Source organism: Liolophura sinensis, chromosome 1 (genome assembly GCF_032854445.1).
Source record: "Liolophura sinensis isolate JHLJ2023 chromosome 1, CUHK_Ljap_v2, whole genome shotgun sequence".
Lineage (NCBI taxonomy): Eukaryota > Metazoa > Mollusca > Polyplacophora > Chitonida > Chitonidae > Liolophura > Liolophura sinensis.
The window spans coordinates 85,580,451-85,593,578 of record NC_088295.1 but is presented as its reverse complement, the minus strand read 5'-3'; the positions used below and the strand labels follow the sequence as shown (position 1 = coordinate 85,593,578).

The 13,128-nt window shown below is 38.7% G+C and overlaps 1 protein-coding gene across 2 annotated transcripts in view; it reads left to right on the top strand.

Annotated features, from left to right (window-relative positions):
- Positions 1–13,128, top strand: part of LOC135461920 (roundabout homolog 1-like) — a 224,465-nt gene that overhangs the window by 56,351 nt on the left and 154,986 nt on the right. For both annotated transcript variants that reach the window (XM_064739205.1, XM_064739206.1), the window contains exons 3-4: positions 2,510–2,676; positions 9,043–9,198. The gene's annotated coding sequence lies outside the window, so the exon portion shown is untranslated. The remainder of the gene's footprint in view (positions 1–2,509; positions 2,677–9,042; positions 9,199–13,128) is intronic.

The window sequence follows — 13,128 nt, the reverse complement described above, 5'->3', positions numbered from 1 at the left end:
GGGTCTGACCCATGTGCCTTTCTCCTCTGGTACCACCAGTATCCATGTCTCTGTGCTGTTCTTGGCATATAAGGCTTCCTCGCACCTTTCGCCACTCACTGCTTGGTCATAATTTAGCTCTAACACCCATGTACCCTCCTCTCCTTACACCCTGTAGTATTTGGTACCTTCTGATCATCAGAATCTGCATATGGATGTAAAACTGCAGTTTTCTTTGCTGATTGTGGCAATTCATACCTGTTCATGGAAAGAAAGGCCTGCTTTCTCATGCAACAAGTCTGGTGCTATCTGTCACTAGATGTAGACTGCCAGGTTGTTGTGGTATCAGATCTGGCCTGCGATGTGATCAACCTTTTCTGTCATTGTCCCTGCAAGCTGCCAAGTTTGAAGCCCTGGAGAAAGTTGGTATAGCTTGCATTAAGAAATATATCATCTTCTATCTTCCATACGAAGAAGCCATGCTGTGTATTGGTACCAGCTAGGTGAAGGGTGAAAAATTGGTGTGAGACACAAGCTGAACTTGAAAGCATTGACACCTACATGTAATCACTCTTTCTAAAATCACTTTTCCTACTTTGGAATACCATTTTCACATTTTCATAAACTCACTGAATTTTTATTCTTGAGTGTACATGTATTTTGATTTCTGTTGTTGCAGCTGTCTCTCAAAACCTCTGCCTGTTGTATTCCTGTATAAACCAGGCTTCTGCATGTGTACTAAGCATCTATTTGGCCTGGTCCCTGTGCATGGTTTAAATGTTATTGTATGTTAAATGTGGTGACAACACAGCATTTGAGTACATGTACACATAGGTCTAGACCATTGATGTCAGCTATGTTGCAATTAACATCAGTGCATTTTGTTTATACCTACATTTAATTATGCTTAAGCCATGGTGCTGGGAGTGCTGGGAGTGGAGGGGGGGGGCATAATTTGCTATTATTTAAGCATTTACATGAACAGTTAGAATAAAATCATAACTCAATAGGCCACATTTCACACGTTATGTGTGACCATTTATATCATTGGATACATACACAAAGCACAGATTTTAAAAGTCTCTTGGAATACAGTCATATACAAGTACAATTAAGCAAGACAAAATATAAGTAGCTGGGTCATGAGTACATATAATAGTGAGCTTACGTTAGCTGCATGGATTGGTTACGGTTTTGTGCCATAAGACCCAGAATATTGTGTGTAGGTGTATTTCACGACTGGGAGATCTGTGGTATACATGGAAACGAAGTACTCCTTCTCTCTTACATGTTACAGGCTTTATTTACTGTTTGATTGGTTACGGTTTTGTGCCTTAAGACCCAGAATATTGTGTGTAGGTGTATTTCACGACTGGGAGATCTGTGGTATACATGGAAACGAAATACTCCTTCTCTCTTACATGTTACAGGCTTTATTTACTATTTGATTGGTTACGGTTTTGTGCCATAAGACCCAGAATGTTGTGTGTAGGTGTATTTCACGACTGGGAGATCTGTGGTATACATGGAAACGAAGTACTCCTTCTCTCTTACATGTTACCAGCTTTATTTACTATTTGATTGGTTACGGTTTTGTGCCATAAGACCCAGAATATTGTGTGTATGTGTATTTCACGACTGAGAGATCTGTGGTATACATGGAAACGAAGTACTCCTTCTCTCTTACATGTTACAGGCTTTATTTACTATTTGATTGGTTACGGTTTTGTGCCATAAGACCCAGAATATTGTGTGTAGGTATATTTCACGACTGGGAGATCTGTGGTATACATGGAAACGAAGTACTCCTTCTCTCTTACATGTTACAGGCTTTATTTACTATTTGATTGGTTACGGTTTTGTGCCATAAGACCCAGAATGTTGTGTGTAGGTGTATTTCACGACTGGGAGATCTGTGGTATACATGGAAACGAAGTACTCCTTCTCTCTTACATGTTACCAGCTTTATTTACTATTTGATTGGTTACGGTTTTGTGCCATAAGACCCAGAATATTGTGTGTATGTGTATTTCACGACTGAGAGATCTGTGGTATACATGGAAACGAAGTACTCCTTCTCTCTTACATGTTACAGGCTTTATTTACTATTTGATTGGTTACGGTTTTGTGCCATAAGACCCAGAATGTTGTGTGTAGGTGTATTTCACGACTGGGAGATCTGTGGTATACATGGAAACGAAGTACTCCTTCTCTCTTACATGTTACCAGCTTTATTTACTATTTGTGTATTATTTCTTACATATTACTTTGGGAACTGGTGTTTCTTCTTGTTTGGAAATTGATCTTGTGGTTATCGACTTTGAATGCCCTTTATGGCTAACTAGTGATTCACTAATGTCAGACTTTATTCTTACATTTATCTGCATATGATTTCAGCCTTGTTATTTGTACTAAGTGACTGAGGCAAAGGTTACATATTCCATGACTTAATGGAGTGTGAACATGATGAGAGCCGCTGTGTAAGACATTTCCATCCTTGTCTTTATCCGCCTTTTCTACTTTTACTTAGTTGTCAAGCCGAAGAGCCCTGTTGGTGAGTGTCTGAAAGGCTTGGGTAGCTGATCTAAGTGACCTGGCTGTTGGCTGTAATCTGCGCCCCTGATGTGACCGTCATCATCTTCTACCAGACAGTCTTGTTAACAAAGGCTAACTCTCACCTGGACCTCCTTAAACACAGTAAGTACAACGTCTACCGAAGGACCAGGATGCTAGATGGCTTAATTCACAAGAGACAGATAGGAAATGCAAATAGATGTCACATCCCATACTCTATTGTCCATGGGTGTGGAATTTACTAATTCTGAGCAATGGTCAGTCCTGTCTTGATTTGATCCAAGGGCCGTCTTGACCATTCCTGTCAGGACCTGTCTGTTTCCTTATTAACTATTGATGGCAGGCGTCTTATCCACTCAGTTCACCTGGTATGTCACATACGTAGACAGGAATTTTCCACTGTGGTATAGGTAGATCCAAGGCAGGTTATCTGCAGATACTTCATACAAATCAGGTCAGCAAATTGTTAACTACTTCATTATCTCCTGAAGTTCCCCTACAGATGGTTTGCAAATGATCAGCAGATCCTTTGTGACCAAACTGTTGAGAGACCAAGTTAGTGACAGACATTTCAAGCATACATTACATATAGGGACATAACACATAAGACACGCCATGATGTACAGCATACATCACACTCTTACTTGAAAAACCTACAAATAAGTTGTGTAAAGGGTGTGGGATATGTAGAGTAGGATGCATCACATATGAGATACACAACATCTGAGATACATGTATATTGTATAGAGAATACATCAGACAGGGCACATGTATCATGCACAGGATACATATATAACATACAAGATATCTCACACAAACAATGGAGGATGCATCACATATGAGATACACAACATCTGAGATACATGTATATTATATAGAGAATACATCAGACAGGGCACATGCATCATGCACAGGATACATATATAACATACAAGATATCTCACACAAACAATGTAGGATACATCACATATGAGATACACAACATCTGAGATACATGTATATTATATAGAGAATACATCAGACAGGGCACATGCATCATGCACAGGATACATATACAACATACAAGATATCTCACACAAACAATGTAGGATACATCACATATGAGATACACAACATCTGAGATACATGTATATTATATAGAGAATACATTAGACAGGGCACATGCATCATGCACAGGATACATATATAACATACAAGATATCTCACAAACAATGTAGGATACATCACATATGAGATACACAACATCTGAGATACATGTATATTATATAGAGAATACATCAGGCAGGGCACATGCATCATGCACAGGATACATATATAACATACAAGATGTCTCACACATACAATGTAGGATACATCACATATGAGATACACAACATCTGAGATACATGTATATTATGTAGAGAATACATCAGACAGGGCACATGTATCATGCACAGGATACATATATAACATACAAGATATCTCACAAACAATGTAGGATACATCACATATGAGATACACAACATCTGAGATACATGTATATTATATAGAGAATACATCAGACAGGGCACATGCATCATGCACAGGATACATATATAACATACAAGATATCTCACAAACAATGTAGGATACATCACATATGAGATACACAACATCTGAGATACATGTATATTATATAGAGAATACATCAGACAGGGCACATGCATCATGCACAGGATACATATATAACATACAAGATATCTCACACAAACAATGTAGGATACATCACATATGAGATGCACAACATCTGAGATACATGTATATTATATAGAGAATACATCAGACAGGGCACATGCATCATGCACAGGATACATATACAACATACAAGATATCTCACAAACAATGTAGGATACATCACATATGAGATACACAACATCTGAGATACATGTATATTATATAGAGGAAACATCAGACCAGGCACATGTATCTTGCCCAGGATACATATACAACATACAAGATATTTCACTCATGAAATGCATCACTTGAGATATGTCTCATCTGAGATATGTAGAGGATAAGTCAGATAGGATACATGCACATCATGCCCAGGATACATATACAACATACAAGTTATCTCATACATAGAATACATCACATTAAGGGTTCACCAAATGTTCATCACAGATAGAGTAAGTACTTATTTCTACATGCATCGATTAGTTTTCACAACATGGCAAGCTCTGATGATATGTACACATGAAGTACACATCATCCAAATTTTGGCATTTTGTCTATATATCATGTGTGGATTCATTGTTGCAGTGTATGTACATGTATGTGCAGCAACTGTCACAGAAATAACTTATGTTACATGTAACGCTATACATGTACACTATACATGTACACCATACATGTACACTATACATGTACACTATACATGTACATGTTGGATGTACAAATGCTATTGAATGGTACTTTTACCCATGTTACTCCGTGTAGAACACCATCCAAGCTCCTAAATTAACAAAGACCTTACTGCGGGTTCCAGAGAAAAACTGTTCTAACCTAATCTAGTTTTATTAATCCCTGGTCTAGTCTGTAAACTGTTTCAGCTATAGCCTGTTCAATTTACATGTAGTCCTGCGTAAATTAAGTTTGAAGTCAAAGCTTACAACACATTAGTTGTATTCTATGGACTACAGTGGTCACTTAAGTTAAATTGTGCCCCATTGAAGATTCACAATAGGCGAGATTATTGGGAATAGGGAAATGTTATTGGGCCCCTGTGCTTTAATTCACAGACCATCTGTCTAAAGAGTTGCCAGACAATTGGTCCAGGAAGGTGGTTAACGTCAGTGCAGTGCCTGGTAAGGGCCAGTAACCAAACAAGCGTGACAAGAATCCAGAGCCAGGGATAACATTTAACACACAGAATTCTATTGCACGTGATATTGAGGTTGGGAGAAGTGGAAATCATTTATCTCAAGTATATCAGCTTCTGTTTGAACTGTTTCTTGGGGTATGGGATATTTGTGCGATTGTGTTAAATACCATGACATAAATCAAAGTCTGTATTTGTACCTGTTACGTGTTAATTGTACAACATTTGTACATGTTACATGTTAATTGTATGACATTTGTGTATTGATAACTACATGTAGCTTTTCTGCATGCCTTTAAGATTTCAAATTTTGCATTTTGTCCATTTTATGTACAGTATGTATGTGCATTCATTGTCACAATATACATTTTCATTGTATTGAAAAAATTGTCTAGCAAGGTTTTAATATGCACTAAATAGAAATCCATTGTTTTCTTCTGCTCTTGGATTACATCTGCATCTTTAGAGAATATTTAACATACCTTCATTTCCATACGCTGCATGGTTATCTTTTTATTAAAGTAATGCACCTTTTTTCTTCATTGATGTTAATTGTTTAGATAAGGTGATCTATGTACTTTGAGAAAGCATGATAAATGAGAATCAAACAGCAGATCAATTATCATAATTGAATTTCCTGATTACTATCTGGTCGTTTGTCACATGGATATGGGTTTAGATCATGCCCTTTTAGTCAGCAATTAGAATCAGCTACTGTGTACTATGAACCATGTAAAGGTGGTCAACTGTAGAATTCTGGATGTAGTGGACAGTGCTGGTCATCACAGAACAGCTGGCTGTAAATGATCAGATGACCAGCAGGAGCTTCCCCGGGGTGGCTTGTTCATTTGGTAAAGTAGCCTCAGGGCTTCCAAGATCAAGATCAGCACATGCAGGATAATTGTTTATGCTGACCATTGCTGTAGTCGATTTCAAATTTATGACCAGAGCTGTTGGCTGGCACGTGTTGAATACTAGTGGTGATATGAAAGAGCAATAGAGCAATATGAAAGTTTTCTGATCCTATTAACCAGTGTATGAATACACTGCCACAATTGTCCACAGATCCTATCAGGATATTGCTGCTTTTATATACTATTGTAATTTTAATTGTGTTTGTAAAACACATGAATATTAAACACTATTAAACAAATTTTTTTATCTACGTTACCTGTTCATAGTTGATCTTAATAATCATCATTGTTTTATCAATCTTTCGTGACAAACTTACTTGAGACTTAGACTGTGATTTGTGGTTACCAGTAAACAGAGAAATCTTGTGTCTGCTGTGTTTTGACGATCTTATGACCTTTCACAGAACACTGATTGTCTCAACTAACAGATGTATCAGTAGTTGATACCTGGTCAGGCAATTATCCAGCTTTTGATCTCTCAGGTGTGTCCAATCTCTGGGCTGTATGGGGAGCCACACCTTCATGGCTGATGGGGGCTGCGGGTTGCTTAACAGGTGACAATTAAACCATGCTGGTACATCCATCACTGCACACCTTTCCTTTATATCACTGTGCGCGACATGACAGTTTAAGTGCCATGGCTATATTAACCTTTACATGGTGACAATTGATCATTGATACATTACGGGAGGGGTCTCAACTTGCCTCCTGACATTTGTCATACAAATTGTTGGAATCAGTAGGAATTTGTATGGTGGTCTACAGCAGTTATTGATATTGGAAGCTGTAGAAATAAAAGAGAGGAGAATGCCAGCTGGAAATAATGACCATTAACATCACAGACTGTCCATTTAATTGGCATTCCCTAGTCACCGTTTGCTAGAAATTTAAAGCTGCGTCATTGCATGGAGTTTTGCTTGCTCAGTATTGAATATTAGAAGGCTCTCTTTACAAGTAAGTTGGATGTTTGTGATTTCAAAGGTAAAAAATGAAACTTGCCAAGATATTGAGCTATGTTTCCTTTTTCAGTATTTTCTTTTGGAAAATTACTGCAAATTAATTGGAGTTGTGAGTTATGACAAGTCTGGCAGACTGGAGATGTTATTTTTTGAGAGTCTCCATTCGTTCTTTGGTGATGGCCTCAGGCACTACAGAATGAGCCACAGTCAATGTCAGTCCTACAAGAACTCTCCTAAAAGAAAGACTTGGGTTCATTCTCGTTGCAGCAATTTCCTTTGCTATGCCTTCATTAAAATCACGGCAGATAATTTCCTTTGGAGAGGCCAAAATGAGAGGTTTTTGTGTGTGGCTTGTTCCAGTAGAAAGCACAAAGCATACCCTACCTTTGAAAAGCAGGATCAATAGAGTCCAGTGCTAACTAAGCTATTTTGTTACTCCTCTTAAGGTTGGTTTTTTACCAGCTATTTGTGTAGCCTGGAACCATATTTATGGTTTGTGGCCAAATATTACCACATGGTTCTTGTGAGAAAGTGACAACTATACAGCCTCTTTGAGCCCCCAACCTTCAGTTCCCAGGTGACATTTCCTTAGCGTGCAGTTAAACTCAGCACTTTGATGTTGGATAATGGAAATGACTTTTATCCATGCACATATCTTGAACTGCTTTTTCTCTAGATTGCATAACATGCCCATTTCTAAAACTTACAATTTTTTTGTTATACAAAAAGCTGTACCAGTACAAAGTTTCAACCCTGTGGACTTCATTTTTTGAGATATTAACATTGAGATCAATGTAATTTGTTGTAGAGCTGAAGCCACTCTCCTGTAAACAATGAAATAATCAGTGATCAAACACTTACATGTACTTCATTTATTATGTGGTGAGGAAATATCTGTGTCTGCAGTGTATTCTGTTCTTCATGTAATGCATTTGTATTTAGTGATATAGGCCACACCAATTTTATTTTGTGTTTTTACAGGCAAACTGAAGGCAAAAAATCCAGAAATGGAATAAAACTAGAACTGAAAATTCATCTTTTTATTTTCTCTGATCTTAATGTGTAATATGATTTACCCTCCTTAGACATTGAAAAAAGGTTTCATTCTGGCCATAAAACAATCAATGGTGTGGCCCATACACTGAAAACATTTTTTTTAGTTAATATCATAAGCTTGTTTTTTCTTTTAACAGACAAGACTAATATACACTCATAAGCTGAGACACATTTTTAAAAACAGCACCCCATAATCAAGAAGCAAGACAAGATTCCTAACTGCAACATAAAATCCTTCCCTGGAGCTCTTCTTCAGAGTTCAAATTGGATATATGATAAGTATCCTGTAGTGTTAAATATGATTTATTTTCTCTTTCTCTCTTGTACATATTACTCATTGGTTTTAAACATCATGAAACCTGCATTACAAACCATATAAGACTTGAGACAATGCTTATCTGTAGGGGGTGGAACAGAAACTTCTGCGTCTATAGCACGTATGTGTTCACCAGAGTACTAGGTTGTGATGTGCTTCCCTCATGGTACCTTGGAGAGCATGGGGAATGGCCAAACCTTGAAATGTTGAGGACACTGGTTAACTTCTCACACCCGTAATGGCTGAAAGCCTGCAGATTGGTTATGTCATGGCTCTGATTTGGAGATTACTGATTTCATTTGAGATAGCCATGTCTCTCGGGTGTGCTGTGCTCCTACATACCCAGGTGAGACTGTTTTTATGGAATTCTGCCAGCGTGCCTAAGATTGATGTCTATATTTATAGGAGGTTTTGACTCTTTTTGCGCACCCTGCTGACTTTTAATGATGGGGCTATAATGAGCGTTTGATGTTTGGGGACACATCTGCACTGACCTGGCCGGCTTTACCCATCCGTCAGTCCGTCAGACCCTCTCTAATGGAGTTCCAGTGCCAGCCACAGGTAACTGACTTGCTGTATCATGGCCTCACACTACGCACTGTGCTTTAATAGCTCATAGCCTCAAAAATACAATCCAGCTCTATCAATGACAGACATGGCATGCTGATGAAAAAACAAACTATTTCTGCAAGTTTTTAAAGGATGCCTTAAGTGTAAACGAAAACCACGCTGCTCGTGAATTGTTTGAAGGAAATTCCATTCCGTATATTTCGTGTCAAATACTACAGATGCGTTCATAATACTAGAAATAACTAAGAAAAGAGCCCGAAAGCATGAAGCCTAAAAAAAAAGGTTCTTCCTTGGCTATATCACAGTGTCTTTAATATTCCCATAGCTTGCGGGAAACCAGTGTAATAGCTTTCCAAATATGATAAATATATCTGCTATCTAAAATTTGAAACTGCCCTTTTTGCTACTATAAATCAGCATTATGTCTGTCAGAACTTGTTTCCTCCATTAGAAAGGAGCTTTGAGTATTGGCTTGGAGGTTTTTCTTAAATCAAATTTTAAGTGATGAATTAATAATAGAGACTAATTGCTTATCTGAATAAGTAAAACATTTTAGGTAAATGCATCTCTACTCTTCATCATATCACACAAGGGTATTTCGGTTTATTTTCATTGCAATCAAATCTTTGTCTAATGACATCCGTCACTGGGAATACGCTTGTAAAATAATTGATTTTGTGAATACCATTGTAAAGATGTTATTGTGTCCCATGGCTGAGTGAAGATCTCGAGATAAATGAAGATATCTAGCTGATAGACTGGACCCTGAATCATGCCTAGTGCCAATTACCAAGGGTAATCAGTCACGGCAGATCATATGCGAATTATTCCCTCACATGATGGAGCTCTTTAACTGAAACTGCACCGTGTATTTCAATCAGATTATAGACACTGGATATGTTGGCTAGCTACCTCCATCAGCTCCATTTAATAGCATTAGAAGGGAAGTGAACCAAAGTCCTACATGGAGAGCAAGTGAACCTTGACTGGCTGACCAATTTCCTGATGGAAGCCAATCCAGCCCCTGTCTGGCGCTTGCCACAGCCATTCTCCATGATCCTGTTACGGTAGCAGGACGGCTAGAACAGCCTGCCCCATACCCTGGGTTACATCACCGGTTTCCTCCCAGACTCACAGTTTTTAAGGGCTTCTAAATCTGGAAATACTGAATAAAATAAGAAGAAGCACTTGATATGGTAATTTGTCTGGGATAATGGGAGGCGATATCGAGAAACAGGTCTTGGCATGGTGAGTGAATGTGGCCAGACTACTTGTTTGAATGAATAGTGAATCTTGAAATTCCGAGCCCGTCTGGTCCTTAAATCTGGAATGAATCTTGCAAAAGATAAGGAGCTGCAGACAGACTGTGACTGTGGTTTAACATATCTTTATTCAATTGCTGAGTAAGTTGAAGGAAGAATGAAACTGATGAAGCTGACTCTGTCTGAAGTCTTGTCACATAAACGTTTTTATATTGAATGAATCAAATATGCGTGACATTTTGGAATGATAGATTGTGAGATAACAATATAGGTTTGAAACTGTGAAGAAAACGTTCATTGGTGCATACAAGAGTGTGGAATCTTTCTTTGCACAAATAAAGACAGAATTTTTACATGTAAACCGAAACCGATAATCTTCCATCAAATAAACTGAATCATGAACTCCTGTGTAAATACATTTATACACATATTAGACAGATGTAGTGAATTTAATTAGATACACAATGTACAATGTGACTGATGAAACTGGATTCAGATGTTTGACCTTGAAAAAGATGTCAGATTTGTGCAAAGAAAATATTTAAATGAATCTAAATTGTTAAAATCAAACAACAGATTTTGTACCACTGCTGTTAGTATATTTTAGTGCAATCTGAGGTGTTGTCATGGTCAGTGAAATAAAGGGTTCGAGACAAAATCGGAAAATGAAGGAAAAACAAAATTTACAAGAAACTTTAATAATACACCTACATGGACAGATATGCAAACTCCTTCCCATACTGAAAATACACTGAACCTTGATACTAAAAGGGAAGTACTTAGTGATCTTTTTGCATGTGCTTTTCTGTTTGCTTTCCTGCTTGAGAACTATAAATGGATTGCATTTATATTCTTTTAGACATTATGGCCATTGTCTTCGGGTTAAAGTTTCACGAGCGCATTGTTTAGTTGGTCTTGTTGATGCGAATTTTGAATTGCCCATTTCCACAGCTCTGGGGTCAGCCGTTGTTTTAAAGTTGAATAATCACAGTTATTTATCACTCGGAAGATCTCAAGTCATTTATTATTGTGTGTCTCATCTCATTGGCATCCGTTTGTCCCATTTGTAAGCGTACATGACTCTGGGATGGACTGTCTTTCTGGGCTTTGTCCTCAGGAATGTGTCGTCCTTCGGGGCTAATTGTAAATTAACGAAATCGTCTTTTGCCTTTAATTCATGTCATTGGGAAGTTTGGTGACAATTCCATTCCAGCGTTGTGGGACAGGTCATGTACAAATACTGCTGGCCAATTTGGCTCAGCTGATCTGGGGCTAAGGCCGAGGTGATAAATGTGTCCTGTGTCCACTGGGTGGCGGTCGTGGGGACTGCTGATAGTCTGCGATAAGGCCAACACTTCTCTTATGAATATGGATCGTCATGGCCCCGGTTGGCCTTCCCGAGGGTGACACACTCTGATCTGACGGGTTTCTCTCAGCTTCCTGACATGGACAGGCAATTTTGATGAAAAAAAAAATCACATTTTTCTGCAAGCTTTCAATGGCTTCAGTTGCAAGAAAATTCGGACAGTTGCATTATTCTCGACTTCCCTGCATATATTTGTATGGGAAGACACTGGGTCCTTATCTGGCTTCTGTCACCAGGCTAATGACAACCCCGGTGGGGGGGGGGGGGGCTCTGGGGGGTTTCCCATCTTATGCCCTTATGTGGCTATACAATATCCCCTACTTATACCCCCTCAGTGTTCAGGGATTTTTTTTCGCAATAAACTATCACAAATTGACACACGACCATACACAAATATTTGAGTGACTCAGAGATGCAAGTTCTGCAATTAGCACTTTGCTGATGAGCCATGGACAGTCTTCTTTGTCCAGCGTAGGGTTGGGCTACATCATGAGGCTACATTTTCCATCCTCTCTCAATAGGGCACCCACCCCAAATTCACCAGCCTTACATTACTGGTCAGTAGTGTTAACCCTTCCTTTGTTACGATTTTCCATTTCAGTGTAGCTGGTGTTGCACCAGACCTTCTAGTTTGTGCCATAAATCAACGTTGTCTGTCATTTTCCAAGCATTATTCTCTCCTAATAACCATGGTGATCTGGGCTAACCATGTTAGTGAGACTGCCGTCAATATCCCCATGCTTCTAAATCTCACTCTCTATTCACTGTTTGTCATACCCACTGACTTTTATCATTCGCTTGTGCCTTCGGTCTTCAAGGAGATTTAATAATCATGCCGTATACTGTCTATAATGTCTGCCTGTGTTAGGGGACCCGGTGTTCTTAACCATTCCGTCTGGCATATTTATAGAGGTTGTGAAGACATTCTTGATCATGTTTGCGACACTGATCCGGTTTTAACATTCCATCACTCCAAAGTACCTCAGCAAAGTTAGCAAATTATGATCCTACCTCAATCCAGGTGGAGACATGGAACGACGATGAATCTTTACTAGATCAGGCAATCGAATCAGTTTTGAGACGCGGGTTAACTAACGTAAAACCGCTGGAAGCCACTGGTGTCTGTGTGGAAGCTTCTCTCTAATCTGTTACGTATTCGAACTGGAGTGGTGCACGGAACACAGAGCATCGTAATCGTGATTTACTGTTCAGTTTGGGGTTGAATTATAGTTTTGGTAAACCTTTGTATCCCTGACCCCACGCGCTATGCTATCATTGCCAACCGTAATGACT